Source organism: Arachis hypogaea, chromosome 16 (genome assembly GCF_003086295.3).
Source record: "Arachis hypogaea cultivar Tifrunner chromosome 16, arahy.Tifrunner.gnm2.J5K5, whole genome shotgun sequence".
Taxonomy (NCBI): domain Eukaryota; kingdom Viridiplantae; phylum Streptophyta; class Magnoliopsida; order Fabales; family Fabaceae; genus Arachis; species Arachis hypogaea.
Genome location: NC_092051.1, coordinates 65,719,514 through 65,725,850, shown reverse-complemented (window position 1 = coordinate 65,725,850; position 6,337 = coordinate 65,719,514). Strand labels below are relative to the sequence as shown.

Here is a 6,337-nt window from a genome sequence, read left to right as displayed (position 1 = left end):
TCACTTCTAAGATATCCATTCGCACCCAAGAACGTGACGAAGGAGATGATTATGTGTGACGCTCATCATCCTTCTCCTTTATGAACGCGTGCCTGACAAACACTTCTGTTCTACATGAAATAAGCTAGAATGAGTATCTCTTAGATCTCTTAACCAGAATCTTCGTGGCGTAAGCTAGAATGATGGCGGCATTCAAGAGAATCCCGAAGGTCTAAACCTTGTCTGTGGTATTCCGAGTAGGATTCAATGATTGAATGACTGTGACGAGCTCCGAACTCGCGATTGCAGGGCGTTAGTGACAGACGCAAAAGGATAGTAAATCCTATTCCAGCATGATCGAGAACCGACAGATGAATAGCCGTGCCGTGACAGGGTGCGTGAGCATATTATTCACTGAGAGGATAAGATGAAGCCATTGACAAGGGTGATGCCTCCAGACGATTAGCCGTGCCGTGACAGGGCATTGGATCATTTTCCCGTGAGATGACCGAAAGTAGCCATTGACAGTGGTGATGTATCACATAAAGCCAGCCATGGAAAGGAATGAGACTGATTGGATGAAGATAGCAGGAAAGCAGAGGTTCAGAGGAACGAAAAGCATCTCCATTCGCTTATCTGAAATTCCTACCAATGATTTACATAAGTATCTCTATCCCTATTCTATTATATAATATTCGAAAACACCATTATCAATTTATATCTGCCTAACTGAGATTTGCAAGGTGACCATAGCTTGCTTCATACCAACAATCTCCGTGGGATTCGACCCTTACTCACGTAAGGTATTACTTGGACGACCCAGTGCACTTGCTGGTTAGTTGTATCGAAGTTGTGACAAATTATGAATGTGTAATCACGATTACGCGTACCAAGTTGCTCACGTGCCAGGAATAGTTTGCGCCTGGACGTCACAATTTCGTGCACCAAGTTTTTGGCGCCGTTGCCGGGGATTGTTTGAGTTTTCGGCAAGCTTTTGGTCCGGTAACATCAGTGCCAAGTTTGATCCGGCAACAGCACCAAGTTTTTGGCGCCGTTGCCGGGGATTGTTCGAGTTTGGACAACTGACGGTTCATCTAGTTGCTCAGATTAGGTAATTTTCTTTTTATTTTATTTTCAAAAATTTGATTCAAAATTTTTAAGAATGAATTCTAGTGTTTCAGGATGATTTGTTGAATCCTGGCTGGCTGTAAGCCATGTCTAATCTTTTGGACTGGGGTTTCAACTTACCATCACAAATGAAGAGATTTTCACACACTTAGTTGCTCTATACATGAAAAGTATCCATATCTGCTGAAGCTTGGCTGGCCATTGGCCATGTCTAGTGTTTTGGACCGGAGCTTTCATTGAAAGCTTGGCTGGCTAGTGAGCCATGTCTAATTCGTGGACTGAAGCTTTAGACTAACATGGCAAGATTCCTGGAATTCATATTAAAAATTTTGGAATCCTTATTTTTTCTTTTTCATATAATTTTCAAAAAAAAAATCCAAAAAAATTAGAAAATCATAAAAATTAAAAATATTTTTCTGTTTCTTGTTTGAGTCTTGAGTCATATCATAAGTTTGGTGTCACTTGCATATGCATCTTGCATTTTTTCGAAAATATCATGCATTCATAGTGTTCTTCATGATCTTCAAGTTGTTCTTGGTATGTCTTCTTGTTTGATCTTGATGATTTTTTGTTTTGTGTCTTTTCATGTTTATCATATGCATTCTTGAATTCTTAGTGCATAAGCATTAAAGAATTCTAAGTTTGGTGTCCTGCATGTTTTCTTTGCATTAAAAATTTTTCAAAATTGTGTCTATGATGTTCATCTTGACATTCATAGTGTTCTTGGTGTTCATCTTGACATTCATAGCATTCTTGCATGCATTCATTGTTTTGATCTAAAAATTTCATGCATTGCATAATTTTCATGTTTTTCATAAAAATTTCAAAAATCAAAAAAATATCTTTCCCTTTTTCTCTCATCAAATTCGAAAATGTGAGTTGACTTTTTCAAAAATTTTTAAAAATCAAGTTGTTTCTTATGAGTCAAATCAAATTTTCAATTTGAAAATCTTATCTTTTTCAAAATCTTTTTCAAAAATCAAATCTTTTTCAAAATTCTTAGTTATTTTTGAAAATTCCAAAAATATTTTTCAAAAATCTTTTTCTTATTTTTTATACCAAATTTTCGAAAATAACATAATCAATTAATGTTTTGATTCAAAAATTTGAAGTTTGATACTTGCTTGTTAAGAAAGATTCAAACTTTGAGAATCATATCTTGTGATTTCTTGTGAATCAAGTCATTAATTGAGATTTTTAAGATCAAATCTTTTTTCAAAACTAATTTCTATCATATCTTTTCAAAAATATCTTCTCATCTTATCTTTTTCAAAAAAATATCTTTTCAAAATATCTTTCCTAACCTCCTAACTACCTTTTCAAAATTGGTTTTCAAAATTTGTTTCAACTAACTAACTAACTTTTTGTTTGTTTCTTAACTTTTTCAAAACCACCTAACTAATTCTCCCTTTCTAATTTTCGAAAATACCTCTCTCTTTTTCAAAAATTCCTTTTTAATTAACTAATTATTTTTATTTTTTATTTGTGATTTCAAAAATTTTCGAAAATTACTAACATTTTTCAAAAATCATTTTCGAAAATCACTAACTCTTTTTCAAAATAATTTTCGAAAATTATCCCTCCCCCATCTCATTCTATTTATTCATTCATATCCTAACATCTCATCTCACCTCTCTTCCATCCTCACAGTTGTGTTTCTTCCATTATATTACATTCTTTGTCTCCCCCTCTTCTTCCACTCACACAGGAATCCCTATAGTGTGGTATAAAGGATCTCCATTATTATTATTATTATTCTGTGCCTTCTTCTTTGTCATATGAGCAGGAGCAAGGATAAGAACATTCTTGTGGAAGCAGATCCAGAACCTGAAAGGACTCTGAAGAGAAAATTCAGAGAAGCTAAAATACAAGAATCCAGAGATAACCTTTCAGAAATTTTCGAACAGGAAGAGGAGATGACAGCCGAAAATAATAATAATAATGTAAGGAAGATGCTTGGTGACTTTACTGCACCTAATTCCAATTTATATGGAAGAAGCATCTCCATTCCTGCCATTGGAGCAAACAACTTTGAGCTGAAACCTCAATTAGTTTTTCTGATGCAGCAGAACTGCAAGTTTTATGGACTTCCATCTGAAGATCCTTTTCAGTTCTTAACTGAATTCTTGCAGATATGTGATACTGTTAAGACTAATGGAGTAGATCCTGAAGTCTACAGGCTCATGCTTTTCCCTTTTGCTGTAAGAGACAGAGCTAGATTATGGTTGGATTCTCAACCTAAAGACAGCCTGAACTCTTGGGATAAGCTGGTCACAGCTTTCTTAGCCAAGTACTTTCCTCCTCAAAAGCTGAGCAAGCTTAGAGCTGATGTTCAAACCTTCAGGCAGAAAGAAGGTGAATCCCTCTATGAAGCTTGGGAAAGATACAAACAGTTGACCAAAAAGTGTCCTTCTGACATGCTTTCAGAATGGACTATCCTGGATATATTCTATGATGGTCTGTCTGAGCTATCAAAGATGTCACTGGACACTTCTGCAGGTGGATCCATTCACCTAAAGAAAACGCCTGCAGAAGCTCAAGAACTCATTGACATGGTTGCTAATAACCAGTTCATGTACACTTCTGAAAGGAATCCTGTGAGTAATGGGACGCCTATGAAGAAGGGAGTTCTTGAGGTTGATACTCTGGATGCCATATTGGCTCAGAATAAAATATTGACTCAGCAAGTCAATATGATCTCTCAGAGTCTGCATGGAATGCAAGCTGCATCCAACAGTACTCAAGAGGCATCTTCTGAAGAAGAAGCTTATGATCCTGAGAACCCTGCAATAGCAGAGGTAAATTACTTAGGTGAACCTTATGGAAACACCTATAACTCAACATGGAAAAATCATCCAAATTTCTCATGGAAGGATCAAAAGCCCCAACAAGGCTTTAATAATGGTGGAAGAAACAGGTTTAGCAATAGCAAGCCTTTTCCATCATCAACTCAGCAACAGACAGAGAACTCTGAACAAAATGCTTCTAATTTAGCAAATCTAGTCTCTGATCTATCTAAGGCCACTGTAAGTTTCATGAATGAAACAAGGTCTTCCATTAGAAATCTGGAAGCCCAAGTGGGCCAGCTGAGTAAAAGGATCACTGAAATCCCTCCTAGTATTCTCCCAAGCAATACAGAAGAGAACCCAAAAGGAGAGTGCAAGGCCATTGACATAAGCGCCATGGCCAAACCTGTGAGGAGAGGAGAGGACGCGAATCCCAAGGAGGAAGACCTCCTGGGACGTCCAGTGATCAATAAGGAGCTTCCCTCTGAGGAACCAAAGGACTCTGAGGCTCATCTAGAGACCATAGAGATTCCATTGAACCTCCTTATGCCCTTCATGAGCTCTGATGAATATTCCTCTTCTGAAGAGAACGAGGATGTTACTGAAGAGCAAACTGCCAAGTTTCTTGGTGCAATCATGAAGCTGAATGCCAAATTATTTGGCATTGATACTTGGGAAGTTGAACCTCCCTTGTTCATCAATGAACTAAGTGATCTGGATCAACTGACATTGCCTCAGAAGAGACAGGATCCTGAAAAGTTCATAATACCCTGTACCATAGGCACCATGATCTTTAAGGCTCTGTGTGACCTTGGTTCAGGAATAAACCTCATGCCCCTCTCTGTAATAGAGAAACTGGGAATCTATGGGGTGCAAGCTGCTAAAATCTCATTAGAGATGGCAGACAGCTCAAGAAAATAGGCATATGGACAAGTAGAGGACGTGTTAGTAAAGATTGAAGGCCTTTACATCCCTGCTGATTTCATAGTCCTGGATACTGGAAAGGAAGAGGATGAATCCATCATCCTAGGAAGACCTTTCTTGGCCACAACAAGAGCTGTGATTGATGTTGACAGAGGTGAAATAGTCCTTCAATGGAATGAGGACTCCCTTGTGTTTAAAACTCAAGGATCTCCCTCTGCAACCATGGAGAGGAAGCATGAAAAGCTTCTCTCAAAGCAGAGTCAACCCAAGCCCCCACAGTCAAACTCTAAGTTTGGTGTTGTGAGGCCACAACCAAACTCTAAGTTTGATGTTGAACTCCCATATCCAAACTCTAAGTTTGGTGTTGGAGAGTCTCAACAGAGCTCTGCACATCTGTGAGGCTCCATGAGAGCCCACTGTCAAGCTATTGACACTAAAGAAGCGCTTGTTGGGAGGCAACCCAATTTTTATTTATCTAACTATATTTTCCTTAGTTATATGTCTTTGTAGGTTCATGATCATGTGGAGTCACAAAATAAATATAAAAATTGAAAACAGAATCAAAAACAGCAGAAGAAAAATCACACCCTGGAGGAGCAGCTGTCTGGCGTTCAGCGCCAGAACAGAGCATAGTGCTGGCGCTGAACGCCCAAAATGGGCAGCTTCTGGGCGTTGAACGCCAGAACAGGCATGGTTCTGGCGTTCAATGCCAGAAATGGCACACAAATGGGCGTTGAATGCCCAAAATGGCCACCAACCTGGCGCTGAACGCCCAGAGTTGGGTACAAAGGCATTTTTACATGCCTAATGGGTGCAGGGATGTAATTCCTTGAACACCTCAGGATCTGTGGACCCCACAGGATCCCCACCTACCCCCACTCACTTCTTCTCACCACTCTCTTTCACACAACCCCATAAACACTCTTCCCTAAAAACCCTTCACCAATCACCTCAAACTCTCTTCCCCATCACCTCTTCACCACTCACATCCATCCACTCTTCCCCATAAACCTACCTCATAAACTCCACCTACCTTCAAAATTCAAAACCAATTTCCCACCCAAACCCACCCATATGGCCGAACCTTAACCCCCCTCCCTTCCCTATATAAAGACCTCCATTCTTCATCAAATTCACACAACACACCCCTCTACACTCCTCTTGGCCGAAACCACATCTCCCTCTCCCTCTCCTCCATTTCTTCTTCTTCTTCATCTATTCTTTTGTTTATTGCTCGAGGGCGAGCAATATTCTAAGTTTGGTGTGGTAAAAGCATAGCTTTTTTGTTTTTCCATTACCATTGATGGCACCCAAGACCGGAGAATCCTCTAGAAGAGGGAAAGGGAAGACAAAAGCTTCCACATCCGAGTCATGGGAGATGGAAAGATTCATCTCCAAAGCCCATCAAGACCACTTCTATGATGTTGTGGCCAAGAAGAAGGTGATCCCTGAGGTCCCTTTTAAACTCAAAAGAAATGAGTATCCGGAGATCCGACATGAAATTCAAAGAAGAGGTTGGG

At 39.3% G+C, this 6,337-nt stretch overlaps 1 non-coding gene across 1 annotated transcript; it reads right to left on the bottom strand.

Annotated features, from left to right (window-relative positions):
• Positions 1-3,422: 3,422 nt before the first annotated feature.
• Positions 3,423-3,530, bottom strand: LOC112761539 (small nucleolar RNA R71). Its single transcript, XR_003181930.1, has one exon. It is a non-coding gene; the product is annotated as a small nucleolar RNA R71 (small nucleolar RNA).
• Positions 3,531-6,337: the final 2,807 nt, after the last annotated feature.